General features: G+C 43.2%; 1 long non-coding RNA gene across 1 annotated transcript in view; it reads left to right on the plus strand.

The window, feature by feature from the left end:
* LOC130297015 (uncharacterized) overlaps window positions 1-18,085 on the plus strand; it is a 75,972-nt gene that overhangs the window by 36,032 nt on the left and 21,855 nt on the right. Inside the window, exon 2 of the long non-coding RNA XR_008849368.1 lies at window positions 13,008-13,134. This is a non-coding gene — a long non-coding RNA (uncharacterized LOC130297015). The remainder of the gene's footprint in view (window positions 1-13,007; window positions 13,135-18,085) is intronic.

The raw sequence follows: 18,085 nt of genomic DNA on the forward strand, positions 1-18,085 counted from the left end.
ACTGGTCACCGGGATGTTGAACCTGTTGACGAGAGAGGCCAAAATAAAATTTCCTGCAGATCCGGAGTCCAAGAAGGCCATGGTAGAGAAGGAGAAGGCAGAGGCAGATATCCGCACAGGCACAGTAAGACGTGGAGAAGCAGAGTAGACATCAAGGACTGTCTCACCTTTGTGCGGAGTCAGCGTACGTCTTTCCAGGCGGGGAGGACGGATAGGACAATCCTTCAGGAAGTGTTCGGTACTAGCACAGTACAGGCAGAGATTCTCCATGCGGCGTCGTGTCCTCTCTTGAGGTGTCAGGCGAGACCGGTCGACCTGCATAGCCTCCACGGCGGGAGGCACAGGAACAGATTGCAGGGGACCAGAGGAGAGAGGAGCCGGGGAGAAGAAACGCCTCGTGCGAACAGAGTCCATATCCTGGCGGAGCTCCTGACGCCTTTCGGAAAAACGCATGTCAATGCGAGTGGCTAGGTGAATGAGTTCATGTAGATTAGCAGGGATTTCTCGTGCGGCCAGAACATCTTTAATGTTGCTGGATAGGCCTTTTTTAAAGGTCGCGCAGAGGGCCTCATTATTCCAGGATAATTCTGAAGCAAGAGTACGGAATTGTACGGCATACTCGCCAACGGAAGAATTACCCTGGACCAGGTTCAACAGGGCAGTCTCAGCAGAAGAGGCTCAGGCAGGTTCCTCAAAGACACTTCAAATTTCCGAGAAGAAGGAGTGTACAGAGGCAGTGACGGGGTCATTGCGGTCCCAGAGCGGTGTGGCCCAAGACAGGGCTTTTCCAGACAGAAGGCTGACTACGAAAGCCACCTTAGACCTTTCAGTGGGAAACTGGTCCGACATCATCTCCAAGTGCAGGGAACATTGGGAAAGAAAGCCACGGCAAAACTTAGAGTCCCCATCAAATTTATCCGGCAAGGATAGTCGTAGACCAGAAGCGGCCACTCGCTGCGGAGGAGGTGCAGGAGCTGGCGGAGGAGATGATTGCTGGAGCTGTGGTAGTAACTGCTGTAGCATAACGGTCAGTTGAGACAGCTGTTGGCCTTGTTGCGCTATCTGTTGTGACTGCTGGGCGACCACCGTGGTGAGGTCAGCGACAACTGGCAGAGGAACTTCAGCGGGATCCATGGCCGGATCTACTGTCACGATGCCGGCTGGCAGGTAGTGGATCCTCTGTGCCAGAGAGGGATTGGCGTGGACCGTGCTAGTGGATCGGTTCTAAGTCACTACTGGTTTTCACCAGAGCCCGCCGCAAAGCGGGATGGTCTTGCTGCGGCGGTAGTGACCAGGTCGTATCCACTAGCAACGGCTCAACCTCTCTGGCTGCTGAAGATAGGCGCGGTACAAGGGAGTAGACTGAAGCAAGGTCGGACGTAGCAGAAGGTCGGGGCAGGCAGCAAGGATCGTAGTCAGGGGCAACGGCAGGAGGTCTGGAACACAGGCTAGGAACACACAAGGAAACGCTTTCACTGGCACGATGGCAACAAGATCCGGCAAGGAAGTGCAGGGGAAGTGAGGTGATATAGGGAAGTGCACAGGTGATCACACTAATTGGAACCACTGCGCCAATCAGCGGCGCAGTGGCCCTTTAAATCGCAAAGACCCGGCGCGCGCGCGCCCTAGGGAGCGGGGCCGCGCGCGCCGGGACAGGACCGACGGAGAGCGAGTCAGGTACGGGAGCCGGGGTGCGCATCGCTAGCGGGCGCTACCCGCATCGCGAATCGCATCCCGGCTGGAGGCGGTATCGCAGCGCCCCGGGTCAGTGGATCTGACCGGAGCGCTGCAGTGAGGAGAGTGTAGCGAGCGCTCCGGGGAGGAGCGGGGACCCGGAGCGCTCGGCGTAACAGCATCTTCCGGCTTATGCTACCCCGGTTCTGAAGGTTATTCATCGGTGGGGTCTGGGGATGTGGGAGATTAGGACTCTGTCGAGAAAATTCCTTGAATGCATCCCCACTATCTACAGACTGTGCAGAGTGATCAGGAATAGTGCAAGATAAGTAATGTAAATCATGTTTAAAGAGACTCAATCTTGATGTAGGTTAATTCTAAATATAATCTCAAACATAAATACTTCCTTAATAACCTATACATTGGCAAACCATACTACAATAATGTCACACACATGAATGACACACAGTCTCTTAATAATTAGCATATGGTCCCTGGACACTCATGCGGTGATGTACAGGACTCTTGGGATACTGTTATGTATTGTAATGCTCAGTATGTCCAGGACACGTAACCAATAGAGGCAGTCACTGAATGGAATCGTCCTCTAGAACCTTGTACTGTATTTTTAAATACCAGGGTATGAAATCTATAATATTCTCATCTTAAAACCAAGTAAGGATTACATGCAGCAGAAATCCATAGGGATAGAGCGCTCACAGCTGTACAAATACTGAGCCCCAGAATATCAGCTTTGCATTTATTGCATCTTCATGACATATAGTTTAATATGCCAGAATACTCCAGTGGTGATACATGTAGGATGACTCGTAATAAACTTCAATACATGCTCCATCATCTTGCTGATCATAACTATTTCTTCCCGCCCCTATGTAGGAAGATGGAGGGTAGAAATACTAATAATTTGCATGGCCATTGAGGTTCTGCATCACAGGCAAGGATCCAAATGTCATAGCAAGGAAACAAATCTTGTAGACGTTGTTCCTGCTTTTAAAAACCACAGAGTTCAGCTCACATTTTATTCCTGTGCTTTCTAAATATTCACACTTTGGGGATTTAACTTTATCACAGTCACAATCTTCCCTGCAGAGTTTATTTAGCAGAAGAAAAAACACAGATTAAAAAACACTGTTCCCTAGGGGAAATGTAAGCGTGAAAAGGTCAGTTTTTTTTTACTTGTTTTCCAGCTGCGTTTGGCTTTGTTTGTGATGATGTTTTATGTATGAATTTGGCTTTGTATATTTTTCTGCATTTTATCTTCTTTGTAGTGACTTTACCCACAAGTCCTCAGCGATCGCTGCTAAACTAATTTCTGAAATCTTGACGTGGACTACATAGGAAATGGAGGGGATGTGAGGCCGAGAAGCAGTTCACATCCAAAGTACTGATGAGGCGGCGGAGCTAGAACTGCGCCAAACATTTTCTATTATATAGAGAATGTAGACCTATGATAGGTCTGCATCTCCATCTGCATGTCTGCCATATGTGGACAAAGCTCAAGGCCGCTGAACTTGATGGCAACAGGACCAATCATGTATGAAGTAATTTAAGATAACCATATTTACATGTCACTACTGCTGTGCATTTGAGGGTCAATGTAACCCCTCTGTTATTACCTGTGATGCCTGAAGAAAGGACTATTTTTTTCAGACATTATAAAAAATGAGATTACATCTGTATGAATGCATGCGCATACAGTTTTATTTTCTGCTGTGGGTTTTCTGCAACTGATCCTCAGGAGAAGCGCATCATGTAAACATTGCCTAAGAGTAAATGCACAATAGACAGAGCGGCAGCAGACATACTCCACAGCATCGAATTGTGCAGATTTAGCTGTAAATTTTAAAAAGTGGTGTCAAAAATGATGTTCATTTTGGAGTGTCAGTTTATCAGTATTTAGCATTTTTCTGCTTTGGAACCTGTTCAGACATTGGGACTCATTTACTTGTGTAAGGTTTTTACTAGTGTGAAAAGTTGTTTCAGACTTGTAGGGCTCCACTCTATTTACTATTGGAATAACAGATTTACAAGTTGGGAAAATTTTCTGACCAGCTTTTTCTAGGTGGAAATTTCCAGCCATTTATTCACAGGATTTTCGGTGAATTCAATAGTAAATAGGTCGGGTTGTGAAACCACGCAAATATTTTGCCTTTTTAGGCATTTCACAATGCAATGTCAGGTTAATTGGATTTTCCTGATGCACACTGTCCTGATGCACACTGTCTCAGACAGTCTCAGACACTATGAGGGACATTTATCAATGTTTGCTTATGTATTCTTTTTTTTTTAGTAATTTTTTCCTTACTTTTTTTTTCTTATGTGCGACGTATTTATCAACTGGTTTCAGCCTGTTGATAATTTTCTTTCACGTAAGCAATTTTTCCTTTTTTAATTTGGTAGTAGCTTTTTCTGCTCCATGTTTGAGCTGGAGTAAATTTAGTCAATTTTTAACGCTGTTGCGACTGTCGCAGTTAATAAATACCTGACTACCCGTAGTCCATTTTAAAATTATTACTACATAGTAAATTTTAGGAAAACTTGCTTTTCTCGCTTTCCAGTCAAAATGTCGCACGAAAAATCGTGTAGTCGCAGTTGCGACAATTTTGCGACAATTATAGTAAAGAAAACCTGACTAAACCCGTTGATAAATGTCCATATATGCACCAAAATAACTTGGAAAAACCCGACAAAAACTAGTGGGTTTTAGCTTAGTAAATGAGAGCCATTATGTATATGTCTGAACAGTTTCTGTGTTCTCCCTGGTTTAGGCAGAGCTAACTTCTAGTCATTCAGCACTGGGAGTGTATATATGCCTCTTCAGGTGCTGCTTTGGGCTGGTATTTCACCTGTTACTCTGATCATGTATGCTTCATGCACTTGAACACATGTCCTGTCCAGTTTTAACCATGGTTTACTGTCCCATTTGATATATGGATTTCAGCCTGCTTTGTTTGCATACCTTTGGTGGGTTATAGTACTCTAGTATTGTTCGTTCTGCATATGCTTTGTGTTTCCTGAGTCCATATTCACACTATGTGTTTTGTCAGTCCTGTTTTGACCTTTGTTTGATCCTAGATCTCCCAGGATAGAATCCTGTTCTGAGCCTTGTGCTATTCTGTCTATCTAGGAGTGAATTAGTCTTGTGTCTGTAGCCGTGTTTGCTTGTATTTAGGATTTCTTTTCCTCCTAGGTTTAGTATCCTGATTACTCCTAGCTTGGAGTCTATTTGGCTTTAGTATTGATTTCTCTCCATGATTGGAGAGGGGTGTCTAGTGTGTTCCTTGTTCAGAGTTCAATGTGAAAAGTGCCCTTTATTTTCTGACCCATTTAGTTTTCTGACATTCAGTTAACCTGTTCATCCCCTGCATCTCCTGGTTTTTGTCTGCTGTATACTTATCCTGATATCTAGTCTTGTTCATATTATTATATCTGCCGTTAATCTTGATCCTGGTTCTTGAACTGTTTATTAGTAGGCTATATCCTGCCTGACATATCTGTTTGTATCTTTGTAGTATTCCTGTTATGTTCCTGACTTGTTTCCCGCAATGTACAGTTTGGTTTGTTTGATTCTTACGCCCATGCACTTTAGCGCAGTATAGGGTCCGTCCTCGTGGTTGTAGATCCGTTGTTTAGTGTGTATGGGCAATAGGAAGGGATAGCAGTTTTAGGGACAGTTAGGGCTCAATACTCCCTGCTCCCTTCTGCCCCCTTTCATGACAGATATGGTGTATTTTTTTACAAAGAGGAAAATTTGCAACAAACCCACAACATTAAAAGACATGCAGGTCAAATTCAGTCCAAAATTTGTCCTCAAAGTTTAGATGAAATTAGAAAAACTTTGCTGATACTGTAATAAATGGTGTTTTACCAGATTTGCTTTTAACAAATTATGCTGGGGCCAGATGTTAGATGTAAGTTAAAGAAGTACTATGTTTTTTTTTTGTTTTTTTTTTATTAACCCTTTGTGTCTTTTCTGCAAAACGAAACAAAACAAACTATAACTTACCTTCCTGTATTCCACCGTTGTGCTGATATTGGTGTCCTGTTCTCCTGTCCCTGTCTTCTTCCACTTCCTGCAGAACGGTGAGTCACGCTGCGCTCAGTGTATAAGAGGCCACAGCAATGGCCCGCTGCAGTCAGCAGCCAGTCCCGCGGGAAGCGGAAGAAGACAGGGACCGGAGAACGGGACACCGATATCGGCGAAACTAAGGGACGTAGGAAGGTCAGATAAAGTTTGTTTTCTTTTGCAGCCCAGGCACATTGCTCTTCCAAGATGCCATTTTAAGCCCTTAACAACAATGGACGTAAATGTACATCATGGTGACATGGTACTTAATGCACCATGACGTACATTTACGCTCTGCCATGATCGCGAGCACCGCCATGATCACGATTGCGAGGATGTTTGCCATTAACCCCTCAGATGCCGTGGTCAGTACAGATCAGGGCATCTGCGGAAGTGCGGTACTTTGAATGGATGATCGGATCGCTCGCAGCGCTGCCACAGGGAACCGATCATCCAGCATGGCAACCAGAGGTCCCCTCATCTGGCTCCGGCTGTCTCCCGGGGTCTTCTGCTCTGGTCGAGCAGACCAGAGCAGAAGATCACCGATAATACTGATCAGTGCTATGTCCTATACATAGCACTGAACAGTATTAGCAATCAAATGATTGCTATGAATAGTCCCCTATGGGAACTATTAAAGTGTAAAAAAAAGTTTAAAAAAAACGTAAAATAAAAAAGTAAAAACATTTGAAAAATCCCTTCCCCCAATAAAAAGTAAAACGTCAGTTTTGCCCATTTTACCCCCCAAAAAGCGTATAAAAAAAAATACACATATTTGATATCGCCACGTGCGTAAAAGTCTGAACTATTAAAATATATTGTTAATTATCCCGTACGGTGAACGGCGTAAATGTAAAAAAAAAAATTTAAAAGTCTAAAATTGCTGCTTTTTTGTCACATTTTATTCCAAAAAAAAATTTAAATTCATAATAATAAAAACTACAGATCATGGCGCAAAAAAATGAGCCCTCAGACTGCCCCATATACGGAAAAATGAGAAAGTTATAGGTGGTCAAAATAGGACAATTTCAAACATACTAATTTTGTTAAAATGGTTTGAGATTTTTTTAAGCGGTGCAATTATAGAAAAGCATATAACATGGGTATCATTTTAATCGTATTGACCCACAGAATAAAGAAAACATGTCGGGCGACTTTGTAAGGTTCACATTACTTCCCCTTCGGGTGCATTTATCATAATGAATGTGTATGGCCCTAATGGGGATGATGGCTCTTACTTCTCTCACTTGGCCCATCAGGGGGTGGCACTGGGGGGAGGTCAGTTGTTAGTGGGGGGCGACTTTAATGCGGCCTCATGCTCTTCGGAAGATAGGAGGAGTAATAGCGGGAGACATATCTCAGTTAGACCTTATGATCTCCTTTTATCCAGATGGATGACGCAGTCGGGATTGCTCGATGTGTGGCGCACCTTACACCCTGAAGCGAGGGAGTTCAGCCATTATTCTTGTGCCCACGACTCCTGGTCGCGGTTGGATTGCTTTTTTGCGCCCCCCTCGCTGCTCCCTCGGGTACGACGGGTGTCTATGGAAGATCTGATTATTTCCGATCATGCCCCTCTCCTTATAGACATCGCTGATACCTTTCCTCGGGGTAGCAACATTTTGTGAAGGTTTCCCATAGGTCTGGCTCGGGAGGAACACTTTCAAGAGCTACTTAAAGGGTGGTGGACAGACTTTGAGCAGACAAATGGTGACCATGTGGTTAACCCCCAACTGTATTGGGACAACGCAAAGGCGGTTCTGCGCGGCTGTATAATGGGATACACGGCCTCTCTTCGAAAAAGCCTTCAAGATAAGATTCTATCTTTGGGTCAATCTCTGCGCTTGGCATATACAGCCTTCCTGACATCACCCTCAGACTCTACTAAGTCAACATGGGTTCTGGCCAAGGCTGACTATGAGGCATATGTGGAGAGCAGAGATAACGTACATAGGTCTCAATTTGAAGCGACGCTGTTCAGACATGGGGCAAGTCGGGTCGCCTCTTGGCGAGATTTGCCAAGGGTAACATGCCGCCGGCCCACATTTCCCTGCTCAAGGATAATAGGGGTGTTCCACAGACAGACCCTCGGAAGATAAATGAGATTCTGCGTTCATACTTTGACCAGCTTTATTCGGGATCGCCATCTCGGGGTCCTCCCACCAGGGACTGGATAGCAGAGGCGAACCTGCCCTCTCTCATTGAGGAGGAGAGGTCTGCCCTGAATGCACCGGTGACTGGGGAGGAGCTTGATCTTGCGATTAAGAATTTGGCATCGGGGAAGGCTCCAGGACTGGACGGGTACTCTGGGGCTTCTACAAAATACTTCAAAACCCAGTGGCTCCGACATTATTGGCTCTCTACAACTCCTACCTGCAGGGGGGGTGATTCCCAACTCCATGAATACGGCGTACATCAAAGTGTTGCCGAAGCCGGGGAAAGATCTGCTGACTCCTGATGGTTATCGGCCGATTTCGCTGATAAACGTCGACCTAAAATTGATTTCCAAGATCCTGGCGGATCGCCTGGCACTCATTCTGCCGAGGTTGATCGCCCCTATGCAGGTGGGGTTCATAAAGGGCAGGTCGGCTGTAGCTAATGTTAGAAAGGTATTAACGGTTCTGGATGAGGTTACTTTGCGGCCATCTTTGCATCCATCCCCGGCCATTCTGTCGGTCGATGCAGAAAAAGCTTTCGACAACGTGCGCTGGGGATGGATGTGGAGGGTCCTGCGAGCCATGGGTTTTGATGGATCATTACTGACTTATTTGCAGGCACTATATTGCTCCCCACAGGCCCTTATCTCCACGTTGGGTTTCTTATCCGCTCCTTTTAGTCCGCAGAAGGGTACCAGGCAGGGCTGCCCCCTATCACCGTTGCTCTTTAACCTAGCTATTGAGCCTTTATTTAGAGTATTATCCCGCTCACATGAACTTAAAGGTATAAAGGTGGGAAGGGGGTGCATCACCCATGCTCTTTTTGCTGATGACCTACTGGTCTTTTTGGCTAACCCCGTACGGGACATTTCCCGTCTTTTTTCTTTGTTACATGATTTTGGCATAGCCTATGGCTACCAGGTGAATGCTTCCAAGAGCGAACTCCTTGATCTTTCGCAGCGGGCGGGGAGGTTTGCTGTGGGGGGGTTGCCCTTGCCTATCAGGATGGCAGCGGGCATTGTGAAAGTGCACCAATTGATGTGTACGTCTGAACAGAGGTATCTCTCGTTCCCTGAGTTGGCTGAGACCTTCTCTCTGGGCCCGGAGCATGCCTTGCCATATATGCAACTTAGAGCGTTTCTGGACTCTAGACTTAGGGACTTATCTAGGGAACACACATCCACTTTGTTTGACTCTATCATCTCCTCGGGTAATAGCTATCATTCACTCTCAGGGCTTTATAGGTATTTTTTAAACAAAGGCGAGGGTATGCAGGGTCGCCCACTCTTTAGTTATTGGGAGAGGAAGCTGGGAAGGGAGAATTTGACACCTTTGATTTTGGAGGGGTGGTCTAAAGTGTGCAAGGCCATTGTTAGTGAGAAGTGGAGAGAAACCCAGTTTAAAATCATGCACCACGCCACGTATGGTTTTAGATTCCCTCACATGCCTGACCATCCGGACCACATTGAAGATTGTCCTAAATGTGGAGCTCATCACTCCGATTTGCTGCACGGCCTGGTCACGTGTCCGAGGGTGAGACCGTTGTGGTCTTCCCTGTTCCGACTCTTGAGTGATAGGCTTGTCCCGGTTGATGTCCCACTGATAGTTCTGCAAATCCCTCCACCTGATCACACTATTTCACTACTGGTTCATGCCTTTATTTTGGTGGCAAAACGCTGTATTCTTGCTATGTGGCTTCAGTCGGCATTGCCCCAGGTGTCTGACATCCTTTTGTAAATGAAGAAGTATCTCTTCATAGATATGATGGACTTACGACGTATGAGGGAAAAAACAGCGAAATCCTTCTTCAAAAAATGGAGGGCATTTTTGATATCTTTCTGTTCAGATGAAGAAATTCGGACAGTGATACAACCCTTTAAGGATACCACATGGTATTTGATGAGGGCAATTGCGGGTTCCCTTGGTAGGCTATTATGGGATGACCTTTAGGGGATGGGGTCCTTACGTTATTGCACGAAGTTGGTGTCGTGGAGCCGGGCTGCGCTTTGCTCATGCTATTGGTATGTCATCTGGCACTTCTAGACGGGGTGTATATATTTTAGTATTTTATTTTTGATACTTTTACACAGGGTCCTTCGGGACTGATTAAAGGATCATGTTGTACGACACTGACCTTTATCTGACTTACCTAATCCAGGGGATTGTCCTGGTCTGTTTTTTCTTGTAATTGTGAAAATTAATAAAGTATTGTTTAAAAAAAAAAAAAGAAAACATGTAATTTATAACGGAAAGTGTACAGCGTGAAAACAAAACCTTCCATGATTTGCTAAATTGCGGTTTTCTTTTACATTTTCCCACATAAATAATATTTGTTTGGTTGCGCCGTACATTTTATGGTAAAATAAGTGATGTAAGTACAAAGTACAATTGGTGATGCAAAAAACAAGCCCTAATATGGGTCTGTGGATGGAAATATAAAAGAGTTATGATTTTTAGAAGGCGAGGAGGAAAAAACAAAAATGAAAAAATAAAATTGGTCTGGTCCTTAAAGGGGTATTCCAGGCCAAAACTTTTTTTTATATATCAACTTGCTCCGGAAAGTTAAACAGATTTGTAAATTACTTCTATTAAAAAAACTTAATCCTTCCAATAGTTATTAGCTTCTGAAGTTGAGTTGTTGTTTTCTGTCTAACTTCTCTCTGATGACTCATGTCCCGGGAGCTGTGCAGTTCCTATGGGGATATTCTCCCATCATGCACAGCTCCCGGGACGTGACATCATCATTGAGCAGTTAGACAGAAAACTTCAGAAGCTATTAACTATTGGAAGGATTAAGATTTTTTAATAGAAGTTATTTACAAATCTATTTAATTTCCGGAGCAAGTTGATATATAAAAAAAAGTTTTGGCCTGGAATACCCCTTTAAGGCCAAAATGGGCCTGGTTCTCAAGGGGTTAATATAGAGATTTTTCTTTGGTGTTTTATACCCTGTATTTTTTTATTATGTGTTATTTTTTATTATGTGTTATCTTTGCAACTTTTCAGTGATTCAAGGTTTCCTACTGAAGAATTGGGGGTCTATAGCGAGGAAATACGCAAAATTGTCCTAAACAAAACAAAAATGAAGGCCATAGCCCCAACATGTTGCAATTTTGATAACTAGTCCTGAGTCTAAAAACACCCAAAAAAAGAGTAAAAAAAGAGTAAAAAAAAGAGCAAAAAGAAAAATGATATGTGGGTCTGGCATTTCATACTACCCTATTGATGCAGAGCTAACATCTGGCCACAGCGTTTTTGACCCCCCAAAAACGCCAAATGGAATCCCAGTCGACATTAAACTTTATGATTTAGAATCTAAATCTGTTTCTCCTAATCTAAGATTATTTTGCTGCAGATAAGGATGTGAGGAAAAAACATTTAGGAAAAACACCACAAAAAATGTGTGTTAAACATAGGCTGGTATTAAAGTGTTTTGGTGAAAAAGTACACTTTATTGGGACATTTTTCCTATTTTTTGTGGAAAAAAAAAATGTGGACAATGTTAGCTAACAGTATGGTCCCACTTACATCACGTTTAGGGGCTATATTGCTGTTCAGAGAAAAAACTAGAGGGGATCAACACTGAATCCATTTAATTCTCCCAACTGGTGATGGTCAGACCTCCCCGGTCATAAAATATTGACATATCCTAGAAATACAGTGGGGCAAAAAAAGTATTTAGTCAGCCACCGATTGTGCAAGTTCTCCCACTTAAAAAGATGAGAGAGGCCTGTAATTTTCATCATAGGTATACCTCAACTATGAGAGACATAATGAGAAAAAAAATCCATAAAATCACATTGTCTGATTTTTAAAGAATTTATTTGTAAATTATGGTGGAAAATAAGTATTAGGTCAATAACAAAAGTTCATCTCGGGCGGGCGGTGTGTTTGGGATCATTGTCATGCTGAAAGACGCATCCACGTTTCATATTCACTGCCCTTGCTGATGGAAGGAGTCTTTTCACTCAAAATGTAACGGTACATAGCCCCATTCATTCTTTCCTTTACACAGATCAGTCATCCTGGTCCCTTTGCTGAAAATCAGCCCCAAGGCATGATGTTTCCACCCCATGCTTCACAGTAGGTATGGTGTTCTTTGGATGCAAACTCAGCATTCTTTCTCCTCCAAATACGACGAGTTGAGTTTTTACCAAAAACATCTGACCAAATAACATTCTCCCAATCCTCTTCTGGATCATCCAGTTGCTCTCTAGTAAATTTCAGACGGGCCTGGACATGTACTGGCTTAAACAGGGGGACGCGTCTGGTACTGCATGATTTGAGTCCCTGGCGGCGTAGTGTGTTACTGATGGTAGCCTTTGTTACTTTGGTCCCAGCTCTCTGCAGGTCATTCACTAGGTCCCCCCGTGTGGTTCTGGGATTTTTGCTCATCGTTCTTGTGATCATTTTGACACCATGATGTGAGATCTTGCGTGGAGCCCCAGATCGAGGAAGATTATCAGTGGTCTTGTATGTCTTCAATTTCTAATAATTGCTCCCACAGTTGATTTCTTCCCACCAAGCTGCTTGTCTATTGCAGATTCAGTCTTCCCAGCCTGGTGCAGGTCTACAATTTTGTTTCTGGTATCCTTCAACAGCTCTTTCGTCTTGGCCATAGTGGAGTTTGGTGGGTGACTGTTTGAGGTTGTGGACAGGTGTCTTTTATACTGATAACAGGTTCAAACAGGTGCCATTAATACAGGTAACAAGTGGAGGACAGAGGAGACTCTTAAAGAAGACATTACAGGTCTGTGAGAGCCAGAAATCTTGCTTGTTTGTTCTTCTCATTATGTCTCTCATAGTTGAGGTGTACCTATGATGAAAATTACAGGTCTCTCATCTTTTTAAGTGGGAGAACTTGCACAATTGGTGGCTGACTAAATACTTTTTTACCCCACTGTACATCATCGCTTGATCACTATGTGATGGGAAAACTGGTCTAACAATTAATACCCAGTATAAAGAGTAAATATTTTCTCTGGCATTTTTTCTTTTTAATAACATTTTCCAGCCTAAGGGGGGGGTTACTTGTACCCATCTACCTGATTTATTGCAGCTTCTATTCTGATGGAGCCTGGTTCTTGTAGGTTACCAGTACCTGGATCATCTCTCAACACAAGTATGGCCACTCCCTTGTGCCAAGATGGGGACCAGCAAGTGGTGAGCAGTGGGGATTGGGCACTGCTAGAATGGTGGAGGCAGAAAATCAAGCAGGTGAGCACAGCTTTATGGGTATTTTTTTCTCTTTTAAAGGCAACGTGATCACCTTAAAAAATGCCTGACAAGCCTTAAAATTAGCATGCATTGGTTTAAAAAATTGCATTAGAAACGTCACAAAATCTGCATGTGTTGCAGTGCCCTTGATGTATTCTATAGGACATGGCCCTGCACTAGTCATTTGGTCTGCAGGGCATTTTATCTTTACCCACCTATATAAATGTTCCTTCACTTTTTGCTCTGCAATAATAGCAGAACGGAAAACATAAAACCCACATGAATATTGGCTGCCTTTGCACGTTTTATTAGCGGCATGTGATTTGCAGGTTCAGATATTGCTGCAGCGAGGGTTGTGTTTTGATTTTGTTAATTTTAAGCTAAAATGTGTAAGCATATGGACAGAAGAAGTCCCAGAGCCTCATATATACCGCAGACAGGAAGGTTGGCTTGCTCTGGATTGCACAGGGAATAATCGGAATTTTATAATATATGAAGACAGGATTCCTTTTCAGGGAATGGTTAGATCTTAACTCCCCCCCTGCATTCCCCAACCCCCATCATTTCTTAGGGAGACTTTCCTGAGCGGCTCCATCTGAAGAAGGCCATTTTTTTAAGAGTCACTGAGGGCCGTGTATAAAGTTTGCCATGTGAATCATGGAGTCTACTGAAGGATGGAATATGAGGAAAAATATGTCAAACATGAGACATTCCTATCCTGAAACAGAGGAGAAGCATTTCCTTTCCTACTGAGAGACAACTCAATCCACTTCATATATGTTTTATGATGCTGTTGCGGGACAGGGGAAGAGTAGGTATAGTCTGAGAAGAAGAGCAGATTCTCAATGAATTACCATTCTTAGCTTTGATTTCAAGCCTTTAGGTTATTTTTAGAGAATATGAAATGCCGACAGGCTGCATTTCATGAATGTGTTTGGAGGGAGAAACCATAAGAACTATACAAAATAATAAAAGAATATAGAACAAATGAAGCCAGCACAGACATCACAATCCACACAGCTTCTACACTGTGAATGTCTGCAGACATTATGGTCAGTCACTATTGTTCCCGGTGTAACTAAGCTGCTGGGCTTCTATTTTTATGGCATTGACATATGCAGCAGAGCTTTTGTATAACAAATGTTGTCTTGGTGTCCTTCCTTTTGGCTTCAATACAACAGCTACAATTCTGGGGGTGGGATCCACACCCTCTGCCTATACACCCATGTGACTGTTTGGTATATTACTGATGGATGAAGGGTACCTGTAGGTAGGCATGTTATTTCACGCATTTAGTTTTTCTTACAGAACATATGTGATCAATTTCTAAAGCCAATCCTACAGAAGTTGTCACCAAGGGCCAGCACTCCTCATCTCCATTGAGTGCAATGAATACATGTTATCACATTTACAGGTGTCTCTGTGAAGTCATGAATAAATCAATCATTGAAAATGGAGATAACCAGGACCCACAGTGCTTGCTCCATGGAGACATGACATCTATACAATAAAGGATTCGCTGAAAGGAACACGGCTGGCTGGATTGGCACCAACTGCTTCCAATTATGGCTGATACCATTCAGCTCACAGTGTTCCCGCCTAACCCACAAAGCTTCTTTCTGATCAGAAACCAGGCTGTATGTAAAGGAGAGGAAGTCTGGAAGTGTTTATGGTAGAGCTGAAAGCTTTGTCCACTCCACATATTAAGGTTGCTCTGAAGTGTTCCCTCACTGCTCTTGAAGTTGACCTCTGCAAAGCTAAACAGGATGAGCAGTAGTAAAAATCCAGGCTTGTGCCAGGGTAAACTGAACTGAGGTCCCAGTGTTCTCCTCCGCCTGTGAACTCGAGGGAACTGCAAACCACCTCAGTCACTTAGATAATCAAATAAGGCCAAGTGAATCAATACCCCAACTGAGTTCTCCTAAGATAAATCCTATTTGCCCCTGTCTCCCCAACATAAATCCTACTACACAAGTTCCTTGTGACCGTCATGAGTTTCCTGCACGAATGTGCCCAGGTCTACCAGTCACAAATCCCATGTGGGCTCAAGTCTGCAAGACAGATCTGGGCCCCTAGAGTTAGCCTGATAATTTTCAAGGGCCCAAATCTGCCTAATACAAATCCCATGTGCCAGTCTGCCCTGCACAAATACCATGTTCCCAAGTCCCTCACACACAATTCCTATGTGCTTGAGTTTATCAAACACAAATCCTTTTTTCTCATTTTATTGTACATGTACAAACAAGTAAAAGAAAAACTTACACATTGAATTAACTGAATACACACAGTATAAACAGACACTCCTCATATCCCATTCTCATATATTGTCCTCATATCCAGACGTCATATCTTGTCCTCATATCCCGACCTAATATCCTGTCCCCGTATCCCGATCTCATATCCTGTCCTCATATTCCGACCTTATATCCTGTCCTCAAGTGGAGCTGAGTTGGGATGAAGAGATTATAGGCTGTTGTGGTTCGTGGCTTGGGGTAAGCCATGTGCCTCAGGGGTTAACATAATGCCTGCCAACCACCTGGTGAGTGTAGACATAAGCACCCATACCCAACCTATTTATTAGGAATTTTGGAAGAGTTATATCCTAATATCCAACACCCAAATACTGGCAGAGATAAAAATGTTTAATAAACAATCAACTAAACACGTTCTAACTAAGAAAAAAGAAACATACAATACTAAGATAGTTAGACCCTTAAAGCTGCAGTGTAAATGAACACATATTCAACAATTATAGAAGAGACTATCTGTTGGCTATTTCGGTGGATTTTCCTTAAAAGGTACAACTATAATATAAAACAGACAAAAGAATATAATTCTGAAATACTTGGCTTCAGGGAAACCATACGGCAAGTATGAGACCGGAACAAAAGCAGTATACGAATCAGGTCCCACCAGGAAGTTGAATGGAAGGTGTTATGGTCGCTGGCCCTGAAGAGGAAGAAACAAAGAGACACCCATACTCCTTGCAATGCCTTTTATTGTGTTTTCTCTGCCCCTTTTCCAACCCACCTGTGGGTTGATTTTGTTTACAAAAGACCACCTATAGGTCCCTATGTACATGCCTAGGAGACCCCTCTCAAAGAAGATCCTTTGTTTAAAACTCACTCCATACACCTTTCTGGTTAAGGAACACAAAAAGACATTTCATAACATAGGCCAAAAATAGATGGGACATGGCTTTGTGGGAGTGGGCGTGACTTGCAAGCTGGACAGATACACAGAAAGGGTCAAAATAGGGGGGGATGTGTCTTTGCGTGAGGGGGCATAGCTTTGTGGGAGGGTTGTGGCTTGCAAGCCAGACTGTCACACTCACCAGAAGATACAGAGCAGAGCTTGTGGAGTAAGGTACTGGAAGTCTAATAGACTTGCATGGGACTTCAGGCAAAAAAAATAAACACCCTCACATAAGGAGGTACAGCAAACTTCTGAACTAGTGAGGATAGATTTAGGCCAGCATATGAGATGCTTATCCTGATAAATTTCCCCTTAGAGTACAATTTACACTGTAGTAAAATGCAACACAGCATCATGACTTACGCCAATAGTTATCCCTTACATACTATTTGCAACTTTTCTATAGTGAACTGGTTAGAGCAAAGCGTACTTCTTCCAATGATTTGGCTTATCAATAAACTAGCAAGGCTATTAATGGTTGCAACAAAGAACTAATGGATTAATGGATTTTTAAGCAATTTTTGAGGATTTTATATGTATATTCTGGAAGCTGGGTTCCTTTCCCTTTATTAGCACTATAAAGAATGTCTTTGGGTTTTACTAATTCTTACAATTCCAATCCAAGAAAGATCTGCCCAGAGATGCCTTTTACGGGTTTCTCCAGCTTAAAGGGGTACTCTGGTGGAATATTTTTTTTTTTTTAATCAACTGGTGCCAGAAAGTTAAACAGATTTGTAAATTATTTCTATTAAAAAATCTTATCCCTTCCAGTACTTATTAGCTGCTGAATACTACAGAGGAAATTCTTTTCTTTTTGGAACACAGAGCTCTCTGCTGACATCACAAGCACAGTGCTCTCTGCTGACATCTCTGTCCAATTTAAGAACTGTCCAGAGTAGGAGAATATCCCTATAGCAAACATATGCTGCTCTGGACAATTCCTAAAATGGACAGAAATGATAGCAGAGAGGAATTTAACTAAAAAAAAAAGACTTTATAAAAAATCCAATTAAAACAACAGAACCACCTACTTCTATGTACAACCATACCAATCAAAAAAAACGGTCACGCTTTTTGACAGTTGATGGTTAGGGATTTACAAAAAATTCAACAAAACCATATTGTAATAACTTGAACATAGCAGAACAAGAAGCCATAAAAACACTCCAAACCAATAACATAATTTGAGACCGGCAGACAAAGGAGGCAGTATAGTTGTGTTAAATTATGACCATGAGTGTATGCGCCTATTAAAGTGAAAACCCGTACCTACAAAAAACTGAATAAAAACCCCACGGATCAATACAAAAAACAAAAAAGATCTAAAAAAAACTATTAAAAATAAGGCTGGAAAAAGGAATCATAACTAAAAAGGAGGAAGAATTTCTAATGGTAGAGGAACCAAAAATACCGGTCTTCTACCAAATTCCTAAGATTCACAAAGATATGCGAAACCCTCCCTTGAACGATAGTATCGGCCATAAAATGCCTATGTAACGCCGAGCGCTCCGGGCCCCGCTTCCCCTCCAGCGCGCTCGCGGCATTACTCCTCTGCTTGCAGCGCTCCGGTCTGTGAGTCTGACCCGGAGTGCTGCTCTATGTTCCTCGGCGGGGATGCGATCCCGTGGGTCGCACCCCGTGTCTCTTACCGGCCCCGTCCTTCTGCTCAGCCCCGGCACGCGTGGCCCCGCTCTCTAGGGCGCGCGTGCCGGGTCTCTCAGATTTAAAGGGCCAGTGCACCATTAATTGGTGCCTG

This window comes from Hyla sarda, chromosome 12, assembly GCF_029499605.1.
Source record: "Hyla sarda isolate aHylSar1 chromosome 12, aHylSar1.hap1, whole genome shotgun sequence".
Taxonomy (NCBI): domain Eukaryota; kingdom Metazoa; phylum Chordata; class Amphibia; order Anura; family Hylidae; genus Hyla; species Hyla sarda.